Raw genomic sequence first — 19,288 nt, 5'->3', positions numbered from 1 at the left:
GTGCTCCAGTCCTTGCCATAAGATCTTCTCTGACCAGAGTGCTGGAATCATAACATTATTACCGGCCATACCAAAACTTAAAATTAAACGGGGTTTAATTTTTTCTCATTCAGTTTTGTGAGAGTTTATCGGCCTCATGAATCCAACAGGTTTAGGGCCAAATCCTGGTCAGCTCTTAGTCAGCCAGATTCAAGAACTTACTCAGATGGTTCAGGATCTTTCTCTTCGGGTGAAGTCGCAGGAAGATCTTTTGCGAGCTTCCCCAAGGGTAGTCCCTGAACCAAAGATGCATTTGCCTGACCGTTTTTCTGGTGATAGAAAAGAGTTTTTTAATTTTAAAGAATCCTGTAAACTTTATTTTCGTTTAAGACCGACTTCCTCGGGTACTGAATCTCAGCGGGTCGGGTTTATTATTTCTTTGCTCCAGGGGGATCCTCAGACCTGGGCATTTGGTTTAAGAGCAGAGGATCCGGCAGTTGACGCTTTTTTTGAGTCTTTAGGGCTCTTGTATGATGACCCTGATAGAGAGGCGTCCGCTGAAAGTCAGTTGCGCGCTCTCAGACAGGGTAGAAATCCTGCAGAGGTTTATTGTACGGAGTTTCGCCGTTGGTCGAACGACTGTGGCTGGAATGACCCAGCCCTGCGCAGTCAGTTTCGCCTCGGCTTATCAGAGTCTATAAAAGACAGTCTCCTTCAGTACCCCGCTCCTGAGACTCTCGATAAACTCATGGAGCTTTCTATTAAGATTGATCGTCGTCTCAGAGAGCGGAGGGCTGAAAAAGGAGCACCTGTAAGGTCAAGTCCGTGTGTATATTCCATTCCTGAAGACGTAGAGGAGACCATGCAGATGGGTCTCTCCCGGCTGTCTCCTGAAGAAAGAGCCAGAAGGCAAAATTCTGGTCTTTGTCTGTACTGTGGGGGTAAGGGACATTTTGCTCGTAATTGTCCGAACAAGTCGGGAAACGCTTTGACCAGGTGAATTGTGAGGGGGTTCACCTAGGTCTGCAGCTTATCTCATCGAATAACTCCCTTTTAGTCCCAGTTAAAGTTTCCTTTGGCAGCCTCAGTTCTTCGGTGTCGGCTTTTGTTGACAGTGGAGCTGCAGGAAACTTTATGGATTTAACTTGGGCTAAGGCCTTAGGCATTCCTCAGTTACCTTTGGGTAGGTGTGTCACCATGCATGGCTTAGATGGGAGTCCGCTGTCTAATGGGATTATTTCTCTCCGTACACCCCCTGTACTACTTACAGTAGGAGCTCTACATTCCGAGAAAATCGAGTTCTTTCTTACACATTGCCCAGCAGTTCCAGTTGTTCTGGGTCACCCTTGGCTGGCCTTTCATAATCCCACCATTGATTGGCAGTCGGGGGAGATTTCACATTGGGGTACTTTTTGTGATAAGGAATGTATCACGTTTCCAGTCAGAGTAGCAGCTATCATTCCAGAACTCATTCCGGTGGAATACCAGGAGTTTGCTGATGTTTTCTCCAAAGGCAATGCGGACATTCTGCCTCCCCATCGGCCTTATGATTGTGCTATTGAGTTAATTCCTGGTGCCGCATTGCCAAAGGGAAGATTATATGCATTATCCGGGCCAGAAACTGCGGCTATGAATGATTATGTAAAGGAGAGCCTTGAGAAAGGATTTATTAGACCATCAAAATCTCCTTTAAGTGCAGGCTTCTTCTTTGTGGAGAAAAAGGATGGCTCGCTTAGACCTTGCATTGATTTTAGAGCCCTGAATAAGATCTCAGTTAAAAACACCTATCCTTTGCCGTTGATTTCTGTACTCTTTGATCAGTTACGTTCTGCTGTGATTTTTTCTAAAATTGACCTTAGAGGAGCGTACAACCTCATCCGAATTAAATCTGGAGATGAGTGGAAAACGGCCTTCAGTACTCAGTCGGGTTACTACGAATACCTGGTGATGCCGTTCGGCCTGTCCAATGCTCCGGCAGTTTTTCAAGACCTCATTAACGATGTGCTCCGTGACTTCCTAGGGAAATTCGTGGTCGTTTACTTAGACGACATCCTGATTTTTTCTAAATCAATGGAACAACATGTTACCCAGGTGCGTCTGGTTCTTCAAAAGTTATGTGAGAATCATTTATATGCCAAGCTGGAGAAGTGTGAGTTTCATGTCACGGAAGTATCTTTTTTAGGGTACATAATTTCCCCTCAGGGATTTTCCATGGAACCAAAGACACTCCAGGCCATCCTTAGTTGGGCGCAACCCACCAATTTAAAAGCAATTAAGCGTTTTTTAGGGTTTGCGAATTATTATAGGAGGTTCATTCATTCTTTTTCTGACCTGGTTGCTCCCATTGTAGCTCTGACAAAGAAAGGAGCGGATCCTACCAACTGGTCGCGTGAAGCTGAGTTGTCCTTCCGGGCCTTGAAACAAGCCTTTGTCTCGGCTCCAGTCCTCAGACATCCTAATCCGGAATTGCCCTTTGTGGTGGAGGTTGATGCCTCGGAGGTTGGAGTGGGGGCTATCCTTTCTCAAAAGGATCCGGAGTCTCTGGAGTTACATCCTTGTGCCTTTATGTCCAGGAAATTCTCCTCCGCTGAATCCAACTATGACGTTGGTAATCGGGAGTTACTGGCGGTAAAATGGGCTTTCGAGGAGTGGAGGCATTGGCTGGAGGGAGCAAAACATACTATTTCGGTATTGACTGACCATAAGAACCTGCAATACATTGAATCGGCTAAGCGGCTTAATGCCCGGCAGGCACGTTGGGCATTATTTTTTACGCGTTTCAAATTTATAATCACTTTCAGGCCTGGTTCCAAGAATACTAAGGCTGATGCCCTGTCACATAGCTTTCTTCCGGTTCACAATAACAATCCTGTTACCCCCATACTTCCATCTTCGGTCATCTGGGCGGGCCTCACACAAGATTTATTTACCCAGTTAAAACAGCTTCAACACCAAGCTCCTAGAATTACTCCTGCTGGTCGTCTTTACGTCCCTGAGTTTTTGAGAGTTACTGTTTTAACGGAATTCCATGATAACAAAGTTTCAGGGCATCCAGGAGTCTCTAAGACATTGGAGTTAGTCTCTCGCTCAGTATGGTGGCCTGGTCTTTCTAAAGACGTCAAGGAATTTGTTTATTCATGTCAGGTTTGTGCACAGCATAAGGTTCCCCGTTCCTTGCCCATCGGGCAACTTATGCCCTTAAATGTTCCTCTCAGGCCGTGGTCTCATATTTCCATGGATTTTGTGGTTGACCTTCCCCTTTCAGCCGGATTCCGAGTCATATGGGTGGTAGTGGACCGTTTTAGTAAAATGGCTCATTTTATTGCTCTTCCCCGATTGCCTTCTGCCCAAGGGTTGGCAGTTTTGTTTCTCCGCCATGTATTCAGGCTTCATGGGTTGCCTACTGATATTGTTTCTGATCGGGGTCCACAATTCATCGCACAATTCTGGAAATGTTTTTGTGCCTCATTGAAGATGAAATTGTCGTTAACATCCGGTTACCACCCACAATCCAACGGGCAAACCGAACGAGTTAACCAATCATTGAAACAATATTTGCGCTTGTATTCAGCCAAACTCCAGAATGATTGGTCCGAGTTTCTTACGTTGGCTGAATTTGCTTACAATAATTCTTGTCATTCCTCCACTAAAGAGTCTCCATTCTTTTCAGTTTTTGGTTTTCACCCCAGAGCTAATTCTTTTTTTCATCATTCCTCAGTCTCCTCGCTTACCTTAACCTCCCATCTCAGAGCCATTTGGAAAAAGGTGCACCTTGCTCTCAGAAAAGCGGCCTTTCGAGAGAAGAAATTTTCTGACAGGCTCCGACGTCCTTGCACTTTTAAGGTGGGAGATAGGGTGTGGTTGTCGACTCGCAACATCAGGCTTCGACAATCCTCAGCTAGACTGGGACCCAAATTTATTGGGCCATTTCTTATTATTAAAAGAGTCAACCCAGTTGCCTTTCGGTTACGTTTACCAAGATCTCTCAGGATTGGAAATACGTTTCATTGTTCCCTGTTGAAACAATACGTTTCTTCCAGTAGATTTCCTCGGAAGATCTCTCAGGGTAGATCTCCAGTGGATGTACAGGGACAAACAGGAGTTCTTGGTAGAGAAGGTTCTCGATTCCAAATTGTCCCGGGATCGGCTGTATTTTCTGGTTCACTGGAAAGGCTATGGTCCGGAGGAAAGGTCTTGGGTCCTGGATAAGGATCTTCATGCCCCGAGGCTCAAGAGGGCATTTTTTCGGGAATTTCCTCAGAAACCTGGCTTTAGGGGTTCCTTGACCCCTCCTCAAGGGGGGGGGGTACTGTTAGGCGCCGGGGTCCGCTTGATGGTCTGCGCGGCCCGGCGCCTAGCAACTAGAGATGCCGTGCACGTACAGCCGCCGGCTCCCTAGCAACGCTAGACGCCGGGCGCGCTGAGCCGCACGGACCCTAGCAACGGGGACGCCACTGGCGGACCGCGTTCCCCGTTGCTAGGCTTTAGGAAATTAAGATATTCACCTGCTCTCTGGCCGTGCAGCAAGGCAGCTGCACGGCATTTATTCTAATCAGCCATTAGCAGCTGATTGGAGTACTCCTTGTTAAATACACTCCCAGGGCTTCTCACAGATGCCGGTAATAGCTTCCTGCATGCTGCCTTTGTTTGCTGAGAGTCTGTTTCCAGTCCTGCTGTATCCGGTCATTCCAGTCCGCAGAAGTCCGGTATTCGGGAGTTGTCATCTCATCCCAAGAGGTTGTTTGGTTCCCTGGAGTCCTGACTGATCACCGTTTTATATCCAGTGGTGTTCGTGAGTTGCGGCTCTGCCGTGTGTTGCGGCTCAGCCGCTTTACCTTTTATATTTTGTGTTTGGAGCATTTGCGGAGGGTTCCGCTTCCACAAGTCCTCTCTGGTACTCGGCGGTGCCGGGTAGGAGAATTGGACAAGTGGATATTTTGGTTGTCCTTTTTCCTGGCGGTTTCTCCGCACATATTATAGTTTTGAGTTTGCTTATCCCCTGGCCTGGTTGTTTAGTTAGAGGGCCTCTTGTTATCACCCTGTCTCGGGTTTCCCTTTGTCTCTCATTAAGACCGGGGGGCATCGAAGTTGGGCAGACATAATCCGCCCTTCAAACGCGGCTGCCAAGGGCTCAAGAAACCATAGTCTCGCAGGGGATTTCTGACAACACGGGTGAGACAACAGAGTTAGGGCACCAGGGGCTATTTTCCTGTCCTGCTCCCTTCCCCAGCATTCCGTTCCAGTGCTCCGGTCCTTGCCATAAGATCTTCTCTGACCAGAGTGCTGGAATCATAACACATACTGGACACAGAAGAGGTTTTCTTCCAGTGGAAAGGCTATGGAGATCCAGAGTCTGGTCAAACAAATTCTGAAACCAGCAAGAGTGTTAATCCATCAATGCATTCAGTTGCTGGGGAAGATGGTTGTGGCCTACGAGGCCATTCAGTTTGGCAGGTTCCATGCCAGAGTGTTCCAGTGGGACCTGTTGGACAATTGGTCCGGATCCCACCTACACATGCACCGGAGGATAATCCTGTCTTCCAAGACCAGAATCTCACTCCATTGGTGGCTGCACAGTTCTCACCTCCTAGAGGGGCGATGGTTCGGGATCCAGGACTGGATCCTAGGGACCACAGATGCAACCCTACGAGGCTGGGGAGCAGTCACACAGGGGGAAAATGTCCAAGGAAGATGGTCAAGTCAGGAAAGTTGTCTCCACATAAATGTTCTGGAGTTAAGGGCCATTTAATAACTGCAGACACAGTACACACTGGGACGGGTGCCCAGCATCCTCAACAGACTAAGAGAAAAGGATTTACCGGTAGGTATTAAAATCCTAGTTTCTCTAACGTCCTAGAGGATGCTGGGGACTCCGTAAGGACCATGGGGATAGACGGGCTCCACAGAGTTCATGATCTTCACTGAGGTAGCGTACAGCACTGCAGCTGTGCGCCATTGCTCCCATACACCTCACATACTCCGGTCACTGTAAGGGTGCAGGGCGCAGGGGGGGCGCCCTGGGCAGCAATATAAACCTCTTTTTGGCAAAAATATAACATATATACAGTGCCCAGCTGTATATATGTATGAGCCCCCACCAATTTTACAGTTTAAGCGGGACAGAAGCCCGCCGCCGAGGGGGCAGGGCTTCTCCCTCAGCACTCACCAGCGCCATTTTTTCTCCACAGCACCGCTGAGAGGAAGCTCCCCGGACTCTCCCCTGCTTATACCACGGTAGAGAAGAGGGTTGAAAAGAGAGGGGGGGCACATAATTCGGCGCAAATTACATACAGCAGCGCTACTGGACAAACATTAAGTTACTGTGTTATTCCTGGGTTATATAGCGCTGGGGAGTGTGCTGGCATACTCTCTCTCTGTCTCTCCAAAGGGCCTTGTGGGGAAACTGTCTTCAGAAAAAGTATTCCCTGTGTGTGTGGTGTGTCGGTACACATGTGTCGACATGTCTGAGGAAGAAGGCTATATTAGAGAGGAGCGGGAGCAAATGAATGTGGTGTCTCCGCTGACACCTGATTGGATGGATATGTGGAATGTTTTAAATGCTAGTGTAAACTCATTGTACAAAAGATTAGACAAGGCTGAAGCTTTGGGACAGTCAGGGACTCAACCCATGCCTGATCCTATGTTGCAGGGACTGTCAGGGTCTCATAAGCGCCCACTATCCCAGATTGTTGACACAGATACCGACACGGATTCTGACTCCAGTGTCGATTACGATGATGCAAAGTTACAGCCAAAATTGGCAAAATCCATTCGATATATGATTATGGCAATAAAAGATGTTTTGCACATCACAGAGGAACCCCCTGTCCCTGACAAGAGGGTACATATGTACAAGGGAAAGAAGCCTGAGGTAACCTTTGAGGGGGTCACACGAGCTGAACGAGTTATGTGAAAAAGCTTGTGAATCTCCAGATAAAAGACTGCAGATTTCCAAAAGGATTCTTATGGCGTATCCTATTCCATCAACGGATAGGTTACGATGGAAATCCTCACGTAGGATGGACAAAGCATTAACACGCACAGCTACAGTTGGAAAATCAAATTTTTTACCTTATGTTCCCTCACAGCATAAGAAAGTTCCGCATTATCAAATGCAGTCCTTTCAGTCACAAAGAAACAAGAAAGTGCGAGGTGCGTCCTTTCTTGCCAGAGGTAGGGGCAGAGGAATAAAGCTGCACAACACAGCTAGTTCCCAGGAACAGAAGTCCTCCCCGGCCTCTACAAAATCTACCTCATGACGCTGGGGCTCCACTGGCAGAGTCCGGCCCATGTGATGTCATGCAGCTGCTCTGACCACGCCTCCTGTTTCTCCATTGCCGACCCCATTTTGAAACCGTGCCCCCGCACCGCTCCATCTCCGACTTGGAAATGGAGTGTTGTTGACCCCCCTCCCCCCCCCCCCTTCACCGATTCACAGGCAGAGGTGATCGCATTATCTGCGGGGTGCCGCAGAAAATGCAGGCGTATGCTCTTAGCAGTTTTTGCAGTTGGATTGCGATCCAACCTGAATCAGGCCCCATTACCTATCACAATGCACTGCGGGTAGTACAAAATGGGGTTAATATAGGAGAAAAAACCCCAGAGCTGTGCTCCTTAACTGTCCCTGGTGGCTAGTGGAGCGGCTGCCCAGTAATCAGTGTCCACGCCAGTGCGCACACGGCCCGCCCCCATCAGCGGCCTCGTGATCCCGGAGGGCGGTGTGTGTGTGACTGACCTTAGGAAGAAACCGGAGCCTCCGCTGCAGTGACCCAGCAACCGGGGCACGGGAGTATACTGCGCCACTGGGAGTGATGGAGCTGCAGTAAAGAGGTCTATTAGACCTAGCCTGCTGCAGCCCCTGTTAAGTGGCCTGCTACTGAAGGCACCAACTACAAACTGAGCTCCCTGTTCATGGAAGCGAGGTTATAGAGGAGGGGGCGCTGAGCATCTTGGGAACAGTCAAAAGCTTTGAGCCTGTTGGTGCCTCAGATCAAGATCCTACTCTGGTGTACATATACAATGTGAATCCTTGTGGAGTCCAGTGTACCCCACAGAAGAAATGAATGCATCACACCCATTGGCAGCAACATTAGAACAGCTGCTGATGGGCACAATTGAGAAAGGAAGGGGGGAAAACATTTGAATCCAGCACATATATGTAATTTGAATATGTAATTTGTACCTTCCTACTTTAAAATGTAATGGATGAACCTCACCCTGTGAGAACTATCTTCATGATCAAGAGATCTCATATGCAAGATAAGTATGTGTTGGGATAGGGCTGTGGAGGGCGGCTGCTCGGGCACACCCCTGTCAAGTTAAGGAGATTCAACTGAGGAAGCACAAGGGAACTCTCATCTGGGAACAACAACTGCAGGGAGAACACATTTTCAGACGAATGTGGGAGGGCAGAAGGCTGCCTAATACTGAAGCACCCCCAAACAACAAACCAAATGCAACAACTACTGCAAGCATTCCTGGGGGAAGGCCTGCAGCAGATGGATTTGCATATAGTGATGTCATCCAAGCAGTGGGCATAGTTGGCTGCAACCCTCGTCTGCATATGAAAAGAGAAAAGGGTCACGCAGGGCATGGCGGCCTTTGTGGGGTTGCGCTTGGATGACCCCTAAATCGCTTTATACACCCCCACCCCCCATCAGTGTGGGCTCATGTTGGCCATGCCCCAGCCCCTGAAGCATTCAAGCTGATTTCTTGCAGCAGCAGGACCCAGAAACAGCTCCAGAGTTGCTCTACAAGACAAGTAAAAGGGTGTGAGCCCTGCAGCACCACCTGTAGTTTGCATACACACATATATAGGACAGCATCTCTTATATGCCCCAGGGTCAATAAAATAGTATCCTTATCTAGGGTATCCATCCCCTCAGATAAGGTATCCGTCCATGCCGCTACAGCACTACACACCCAGGCCGACGCAATTGCCGGTCTGAGTAAGGTACCTGAATGTGTATAAATGGACTTCAGGGAAATCTCCTGTTTGCGGTCAGCAGACTCTTTGAGGGTAGCCGTATACTGGGACGGGAGGGCTACCTTCTTGGATAAGCGTGTTAATGCTTTGTCCACCCTAGGGGAGGATTCCCATCGTAACCTATCCATTGATGGGAAAGGATACGCCATAAGAATCCTTTTGGAAATCTGCAGTCTTTTATCTGGAGATTCCCAAGCTTTTTCACATAACTCGTTCAGCTCGTGTGACCCCCTCAAAGGTTACCTCAGGCTTTTTCACCTTGTACATATGTACCCTCTTGTCAGGGACAGGGGGTTCCTCTCTGATGTGCAAAACATCTTTTATTGCCATAATCATATATCGAATGGATTTTGCCAATTTTGGCTGTAACTTTGCATCATCGTAATCGACACTGGAGTCAGAATCCGTGTCTGTATCTGTGTCAACAATCTGGGATAGTGGGCGCTTATGAGACCCTGACAGTCCCTGCAACATAGGATCAGGCATGGGTTGAGACCCTGACTGTCCCAAAGCTTAAGCCTTGTCTAATCTTTTGTGCAATGAGTTTACACTAGCATTTAAAACATTCCACATATCCATCCAATCAGCTGTCGGCGGAGACACCACATTCATTTGCTCCCGCTCCTCTCTAATATAGCCTTCTTCCTCAGACATGTCGACACACGTGTACCGACACACTACACACACAGGGAATGCTTTTTCTGAAGACAGTTTCCCCACAAGGCCCTTTGGAGAGACAGAGAGAGAGTATGCCAGCACACCCCCCAGCGCTATATAACCCAGGAATAAAACAGTAACTTAATGTTTGCCCAGTAGTGCTGCTGTATGTAATTTGCGAATTATGTGCCCCCCCCCTCTTTTCAACCCTCTTGTCTAACGTGGTATAAGCAGGGTAGAGTCCGGGGAGCTTCCTCTCAGCGGTGCTGTGGAGAAAAAATGGCGCTGGTGAGTGCTGAGGGAGAAGCCCCGCCCCCTCGGAGGCGGGCTTCTGTCCCGCTTAAACTGTAAAATTGGTGGGGGCTTATACATATATAAAGTGCCCAGCTGTATATATGTTATATTTTTGCGAAAGAGGTTTATATTGCTGCCCAGGGCGCCCCCCCTGCGCCCTGCACCCTTACAGTGACCGGAGTATGTGAGGTGTATGGGAGCAAAGGCGCACAGCTGCAGTGCTGTGCGTTACCTCAGTGAAGATCATGAAGTCTTCTGCCGCCTCTGAAGTCTTCTTTTCTTCTCATACTCACCCGGCTTCTATCTTCCGGCTCTGCGAGGGGGACGGCGGCGCGGCTCTGGGACGGACGGCGAGGGTGAGATCCTGCGTACCAATCCCACTGGAGCTAATGGTGTCCAGTAGACTAAGAAGCAGGACCTTGCAACTCAGATAGTAGGGCTGCTTCTCTCCCCTCAGTCCCTCGATGAGGGAGTCTGTTGCCAGCAGTGCTCCCTGAAAATTAAAAACCTAACAAAATACTTTCTGTCAGAAAGCTCAGGAGAGCTCCTGAAAAGCACCCAGTCTCCACTGGGTACAGTATCAAACTGAGGTCTGGAGGAGGGGCATAGAGGGAGGAGCCAGTGCACACCCAGAACTAAAGTCTTTCTTAAAGTGCCCATGTCTCCTGCGGAGCCCGTCTATCCCCATGGTCCTTACGGAGTCCCCAGCATCCTCTAGGACGTTAGAGAAAATAGGATTTTAATACCTACCGGTAAATCCTTTTCTCTTAGTCCGTAGAGGATGCTGGGCACCCGTCCCAGTGCGTACTGTGTCTGCAGTTATTAAATGGCCCTTAACTCCAGAACATTTATGTGGAGATGAAAACATCCAAGGAAGACTTGACCATCTTCCTTGGATGTTTTCCCCCTGTGTGACTGCTCTCCAGCCTCGGAGGGTTGCATCCGTGGTCCCTAGGATCCCGTCCTGGATCCCGAACCATCGCCCCTCTAGGTGGTGAGAACTGTGCAGCCACCAATGGAGTGAGATTCTGGTCTTGGAAGACAGGATTATCCTCCGGTGCATGTGTAGGTGGGAGCCGGACCACTTGTCCAACAGGTCCCACTGGAACACTCTGGCATGGAACCTGCTAAACTGAATGACCTCGTAGGCCGCAACCATCTTCCCCAGCAACTGAATGCATTGATGGATTAACACTCTTGCTGGTTTCAGAATTTGTTTGACCAGACTCTGGATCTCCAGAGCCTTTCCACTAGAAGAAAACCTCTTCTGTGTCCAGTATCACTCCCAAAAACAACAACCGCGTCATTGGGACCAACTGCGATTTTGGCAAGTTTAGGAGCCAACCATGTTGTTGAAGAACTGTCAGGGAGAGTAGATGTTTTGCACCAACTGGTCCCTGGATCTCGCCTTTATCAGGAGATCATCCAAGTACGGGATAATTGTGACTCCTTGCTTGCGAAGGAGGACCATCATTTCCGCCATCACCCTGGTGAAAATCCTCGGAGCCGTGGACAGACCAAACGGCAACGTCTGAAATTGGTAATGACAATCCTGAATTGCAAACCTCAGGTAGCTTGATGCAGTGGCTAAATGGGAACATATAAGTAGGCATCCTTTATGTCTACCAAAACCATGAAATCTCCTTTATCCCCCGGACTGGAGATCACTACCCTGAGAGATTCCATCTTGAAATTGAATTTCTTTAGGTAGAAATTAAGGGATTTCAGATTTAAGATTGGTCTGACTGAGCCGTCCGGCTTCTGGACCACGAAGAGGCTTGAATAAAAACCTTCTCCCTGCTGACTAAGGCTGATTTGAACAATCGGTGAGGGGGAACGTCTTGAAACCCCAGTTTGTACCCTTGGGACACTATTTGTAAAACCCACGAGTCCAGGTCCGAATGAATCTAGAACTGACTGAAGAGTTTTAGACGTGCCCCCCACTGGTGCGGGCTCCTGCAAGAGAGCCCCAGCGTCATGCAGTGGATTTGGCAGAAGCAGAGGACGATCTCTGCTCCTGCGATCTTGAAGAGGCTACAGACCTCTTCTCTCTTTTCCTTCCTCTACCTGCAAAGAAAGGGGAATCTTAACTTCTTGCATATCTATTGGGCCGAAATGACTGCGTCAGATAATGATGCGTCTTCATCCGTTGAGAGGGAACATAGGGCAAGAAGGATGACTTACCTGCGGGAGCTGCCGAGATCAAATTAACTAGGCCGTCGCCAAACAAGGCTTCACCTTCATAGGGAAGAGACTCCCTTTCTTCTTGGAGTCAGCATCAGCATTCCCTTGGTGAATCCACAATGCCCTCCTATCCGAGACTGCCATGAAATTGGCCCGTGAGCACTTGTGCCCGGTGTAGGATTTTTAAATATGTGTAGTTTACTGTATGCACGGGTTTAAAACCTTTTAGGAACTGAGATCTAAGGTGTATTACATGTAGTTTAAAAAAAACAAAAAAGGTTTATTTTATGGCAGTAGTTTCCAAACTGGGGTTCTTGCACTGGTAGCATAGTTTGGTGGTCCAGGACCAATTAAAATTATTTATACTTTATTAAATTGGCAAAACCATTCCCTCACAACATAACTGAACCTGAGGAAGACATGCTATAAACACAATTTACTTAATTTTATATTTTTTTCTGAATTTCTCAATAAAAAAAACTTTGGCCTAGGGGTGCCGTGAAACAAATTTTGATACTCTAGGGCAGGGGTGTCAATCCCATGGGCCGCATGCCGCCCCCAATGCATCCTTTTGTGGCCCACAGGCCGGGGTCCGACAGGGGTCCTTTTGTGGCCCGATCACCTTGCTTAGAGCGAGGGCAGGAGAGTGCAGCCAGAGTCTTTGCTTTCTATGTGCGGCACCATCTTCCCGAAGAGATCACCGGGAAGATAGTGCCCCTTCCACTGGCTACAGCACAGGTATACTGGGGTGGGGTAGCAAACTGGGGGCCCCAATGGGCCCCTCCAGCAGTCCCTCTACCAAAACACGTCTTTTGGTGGTTTTGCGGTGTTGTTATAACTACATGGTGACGATGCTGTAGCACAGAGATTTTCAACCATTTACAACTCACGTCACACAGAACAAGATTTAAATATTGACAAGGCACACTGAAATATAATGGTGATGCATGGTGCAGTATCGTGTCCTAGGATGTCATGTCGCAGCTTCTCCATAGGTAACGCCTGAACAGGCCCGGTGACAGGGGGGACAAAGGGGACACTTGTTCAGGGCTCCAAGTATTAAGAACAGAAATAATGGGGCCACAGTGCCAATATTGCTTTTTAAAGTGTATCCACCAACTGCTCAATTTAAGCAGGAAAACAATTAACAGGCCAACTAAACCCTCCCCCCTCCTTTTACCCCATCACTTTGTCCAGTCCCTGTGGTCCATACTGTATTGCCATTATTATGCATGTTGCTGTGCTGGCCCTTTTCTGAATGTCCCTGCCACCGCCACCGAAGAGCTGGATAGCCCAGTATGAAAACCACCTGCCGGCCTCACTGACGGTCCGAGTCAAAGGCTCCATTTTTTTTAAAGATCCCTCTGCCAAGTTAAGGGGGGGTTGAGGGGGCCCCAGAGATATCAGTGCACTGGGCCCCGAGATTTCTGTTGCTGGCCCTGACCCTCAGGGGCGTATCTACTAGAGATGAGCGCCGGAAATTTTTCGGGTTTTGTGTTTTGGTTTTGGGTTCGGTTCCGCGGCCGTGTTTTGGGTTCGACCGCGTTTTGGCAAAACCTCACCGAATTTTTTTTGTCGGATTCGGGTGTGTTTTGGATTCGGGTGTTTTTTTCAAAAAACCCTAAAAAACAGCTTAAATCATAGAATTTGGGGGTAATTTTGATCCCAAAGTATTATTAACCTCAAAAAACATAATTTACACTCATTTTCAGCCTATTCTGAACACATCACACCTCACAATATTATTTTTAGTCCTAAAATTTGCACCGAGGTCGCTGTGTGAGTAAGATAAGCGACCCTAGTGGCCGACACAAACACCGGGCCCATCTAGGAGTGGCACTGCAGTGTCACGCAGGATGGCCCTTCCAAAAAACCCTCCCCAAACAGCACATGACGCAAAGAAAAAAAGAGGCGCAATGAGGTAGCTGACTGTGTGAGTAAGATTAGCGACCCTAGTGGCCGACACAAACACCGGGCACATCTAGGAGTGGCACTGCAGTGTCACGCAGGATGTCCCTTCCAAAAAACCCTCCCCAAACAGCACATGACGCAAAGAAAAAAAGAGGCGCAATGAGGTAGCTGACTGTGTGAGTAAGATAAGCGACCCTAGTGGCCGACACAAACACCGGGCCCATCTAGGAGTGGCACTGCAGTGTCACGCAGGATGGCCCTTCCAAAAAACCCTCCCCAATCAGCACATGATGCAAAGAAAAAGAAAAGAAAAAAGAGGTGCAAGATGGAATTATCCTTGGGCCCTCCCACCCACCCTTATGTTGTATAAACAAAACAGGACATGCACACTTTAACCAACCCATCATTTCAGTGACAGGGTCTGCCACACGACTGTGACTGATATGACGGGTTGGTTTGGACCCCCCCCAAAAAAGAAGCAATTAATCTCTCCTTGCACAAACTGGCTCTACAGAGGCAAGATGTCCACCTCATCTTCACCCTCCGATATATCACCGTGTACATCCCCCTCCTCACAGATTATCAATTCGTCCCCACTGGAATCCACCATCTCAGCTCCCTGTGTACTTTGTGGAGGCAATTGCTGCTGGTCAATGTCTCCGCGGAGGAATTGATTATAATTCATTTTAATGAACATCATCTTCTCCACATTTTCTGGATGTAACCTCGTACGCCGATTGCTGACAAGGTGAGCGGCGGCACTAAACACTCTTTCGGAGTACACACTTGTGGGAGGGCAACTTAGGTAGAATAAAGCCAGTTTGTGCAAGGGCCTCCAAATTGCCTCTTTTTCCTGCCAGTATAAGTACGGACTGTGTGACGTGCCTACTTGGATGCGGTCACTCATATAATCCTCCACCATTCTATCAATGTTGAGAGAATCATATGCAGTGACAGTAGACGACATGTCCGTAATCGTTGTCAGGTCCTTCAGTCCGGACCAGATGTCAGCATCAGCAGTCGCTCCAGACTGCCCTGCATCACCGCCAGCGGGTGGGCTCGGAATTCTGAGCCTTTTCCTCGCACCCCCAGTTGCGGGAGAATGTGAAGGAGGAGATGTTGACAGGTCGCGTTCCGCTTGACTTGACAATTTTGTCACCAGCAGGTCTTTCAACCCCAGCAGACCTGTGTCTGCCGGAAAGAGAGATCCAAGGTAGGCTTTAAATCTAGGATCGAGCACGGTGGCCAAAATGTAGTGCTCTGATTTCAACAGATTGACCACCCGTGAATCCTTGTTAAGCGAATTAAGGGCTGCATCCACAAGTCCCACATGCCTAGCGGAATCGCTCCGTGTTAGCTCCTTCTTCAATGCCTCCAGCTTCTTCTGCAAAAGCCTGATGAGGGGAATGACCTGACTCAGGCTGGCAGTGTCTGAACTGACTTCACGTGTGGCAAGTTCAAAGGGCATCAGAACCTTGCACAACGTTGAAATCATTCTCCACTGCACTTGAGACAGGTGCATTCCATCTCCTATATCGTGCTCAATTGTATAGGCTTGAATGGCCTTTTGCTGCTCCTCCAACCTCTGAAGCATATAGAGGGTTGAATTCCACCTCGTTACCACTTCTTGCTTCAGATGATGGCAGGGCAGGTTCAGTAGTTTTTGGTGGTGCTCCAGTCTTCTGTACGTGGTGCCTGTACGCCGAAAGTGTCCCGCAATTTTTCTGGCCACCGACAGCATCTCTTGCACGCCCCTGTCGTTTTTTAAAAAATTCTGCACCACCAAATTCAAGGTATGTGCAAAACATGGGACGTGCTGGAATTTGCCCATATTTAATGCACACACAATATTGCTGGCGTTGTCCGATGCCACAAATCCACAGGAGAGTCCAATTGGGGTAAGCCATTCCGCGATGATCTTCCTCAGTTGCCGTAAGAGGTTTTCAGCTGTGTGCGTATTCTGGAAAGCGGTGATACAAAGCGTAGCCTGCCTAGGAAAGAGTTGGCGTTTGCGAGATGCTGCTACTGGTGCCGCCGCTGCTGTTCTTGCGGCGGGAGTCCATACATCTACCCAGTGGGCTGTCACAGTCATATAGTCCTGACCCTGCCCTGCTCCACTTGTCCACATGTCCGTGGTTAAGTGGACATTGGGTACAACTGCATTTTTTAGGACACTGGTGAGTCTTTTTCTGACGTCCGTGTACATTCTCGGTATCGCCTGCCTAGAGAAGTGGAACCTAGATGGTATTTGGTAACGGGGGCACACTGCCTCAATAAATTGTCTAGTTCCCTGTGAACTAACGGCGGATACCGGACGCACGTCTAACACCAACATAGTTGTCAAGGACTCAGTTATCCGCTTTGCAGTAGGATGACTGCTGTGATATTTCATCTTCCTCGCAAAGGACTGTTGAACAGTCAATTGCTTACTGGAAGTAGTACAAGTGGGCTTACGACTTCCCCTCTGGGATGACCATCGACTCCCAGCGGCAACAACAGCAGCGCCAGCAGCAGTAGGCGTTACACGCAAGGATGCATCGGAGGAATCCCAGGCAGGAGAGGACTCTTCAGACTTGCCAGTGACATGGCCTGCAGGACTATTGGCATTCCTGGGGAAGGAGGAAATTGACACTGAGGGAGTTGGTGGGGTGGTTTGCGTGAGCTTGGTTACAAGAGGAAGGGATTTACTGGTCAGTGGACTGCTTCCGCTGTCACCCAAAGTTTTTGAACTTGTCACTGACTTATTATGAATGCGCTGCAGGTGACGTATAAGGGAGGATGTTCCGAGGTGGTTAACGTCCTTACCCCTACTTATTACAGCTTGACAAAGGGAACACACGGCTTGACACCTGTTGTCCGCATTTCTGGTGAAATACCTCCACACCGAAGAGCTGATTTTTTTGGTATTTTCACCTGGCATGTCAACGGCCATATTCCTCCCACGGACAACAGGTGTCTCCCCGGGTGCCTGACTTAAACAAACCACCTCACCATCAGAATCCTCCTGGTCAATTTCCTCCCCAGCGCCAGCAACACCCATATCCTCCTCATCCTGGTGTACTTCAACACTGACATCTTCAATCTGACTATCAGGAACTGGACTGCGGGTGCTCCTTCCAGCACTTGCAGGGGGCATGCAAATAGTGGAAGGCGCATGCTCTTCACGTCCAGTGTTGGGAAGGTCAGGCATCGCAAACGACACAATTGGACTCTCCTTGTGGATTTGGGATTTCAAAGAACGCACAGTTCTTTGCGGTGCTTTTGCCAGCTTGAGTCTTTTCAGTTTTCTAGCGAGAGGCTGAGTGCTTCCATCCTCATGTGAAGCTGAACCACTAGCCATGAACATAGGCCAGGGCCTCAGCCGTTCCTTGCCACTCCGTGTGGTAAATGGCATATTGGCAAGTTTACGCTTCTCCTCCGACAATTTTATTTTAGGTTTTGGAGTCCTTTTTTTTCTGATATTTGGTGTTTTGGATTTGACATGCTCTGTACTATGACATTGGGCATCGGCCTTGGCAGACGACGTTGCTGGCATTTCATCGTCTCGGCCATGACTAGTGGCAGCAGCTTCAGCACGAGGTGGAAGTGGATCTTGATCTTTCCCTAATTTTGGAACCTCAACTTTTTTGTTCTCCATATTTTATAGGCAGAACTAAAAGGCACCTCAGGTAAACAATGGAGATGGATGGATTGGATACTAGTATACAATTATGGACGGACTGCCACGGTTAGGTGGTATAAAAAAACCACGGTTAGGTGGTATATATTATAATAACAATACAATTATGGATGGACGGACTGCCTGCCGACTGCCGACACAGAGGTAGCCACAGCCGTGAACTACCGCACTGTACACTGGTTGATAAAGAGATAGTAGTATACTCGTAACAACTAGTATGACACTATGACGACGGTATAAAGAATGAAAAAAAAACCACGGTTAGGTGGTATATATTATAATAATAATACAATTATGGATGGACGGACTGCCTGCCGACTGCCGACACAGAGGTAGCCACAGCCGTGAACTACCGCACTGTACACTGGTTGATAAAGAGATAGTAGTATACTCGTAACAACTAGTATGACACCCTGACGACGGTATAAAGAATGCAAAAAAAACCACAGTTAGGTGGTATATATTATAATAATAATACAATTATGGATGGATGGACTGCCTGCCGACTGCCGACACAGAGGTAGCCACAGCCGTGAACTACCGCACTGTACACTGGTTGATAAAGAGATAGTAGTATACTCGTAACAATTAGGATGACACTATGACGGTATAAAGAATGAAAAAAAAACCACGGTTAGGTGGTAGGTATATAATAATAAATAATACAATTCTGGTCGGACGGACTGCCTGCCGTGTGCCGACACAGAGGTAGCCACAGCCGTGAACTACCGCACTGTACACTGGTTGATAAAGAGATAGTAGTATACTCGTAACAATTAGGATGACACTATGACGGTATAAAGAATGAAAAAAAAACCACGGTTAGGTGGTAGGTATATAATAATAAATAATACAATTCTGGTCGGACGGACTGCCTGCCGTGTGCCGACACAGAGGTAGCCACAGCCGTGAACTACCGCACTGTACACTGGTTGATAAAGAGATAGTAGTATACTCGTAACAATTAGGATGACACTATGACGGTATAAAGAATGAAAAAAAAACCACGGTTAGGTGGTAGGTATATAATAATAAATAATACAATTCTGGTCGGACGGACTGCCTGCCGTGTGCCGACACAGAGGTAGCCACAGCCGTGAACTACCGCACTGTACACTGGTTGATAAAGAGATAGTAGTATACTCGTAACAATTAGGATGACACTATGACGGTATAAAGAATGAAAAAAAAACCACGGTTAGGTGGTAGGTATATAATAATAAATAATACAATTCTGGTCGGACGGACTGCCTGCCGTGTGCCGACACAGAGGTAGCCACAGCCGTGAACTACCGCACTGTACACTGGTTGATAAAGAGATAGTAGTATACTCGTAACAATTAGGATGACACTATGACGGTATAAAGAATGAAAAAAAAACCACGGTTAGGTGGTAGGTATATAATAATAAATAATACAATTCTGGTCGGACGGACTGCCTGCCGTGTGCCGACACAGAGGTAGCCACAGCCGTGAACTACCGCACTGTACACTGGTTGATAAAGAGATAGTAGTATACTCGTAACAATTAGGATGACACTATGACGGTATAAAGAATGAAAAAAAAACCACGGTTAGGTGGTAGGTATATAATAATA

Source organism: Pseudophryne corroboree, unplaced genomic scaffold (assembly GCF_028390025.1).
Source record: "Pseudophryne corroboree isolate aPseCor3 unplaced genomic scaffold, aPseCor3.hap2 scaffold_179, whole genome shotgun sequence".
Taxonomy (NCBI): domain Eukaryota; kingdom Metazoa; phylum Chordata; class Amphibia; order Anura; family Myobatrachidae; genus Pseudophryne; species Pseudophryne corroboree.
The sequence above is the reverse complement of the archived record's forward strand: the minus strand, read 5'-3'. Positions refer to the sequence as shown.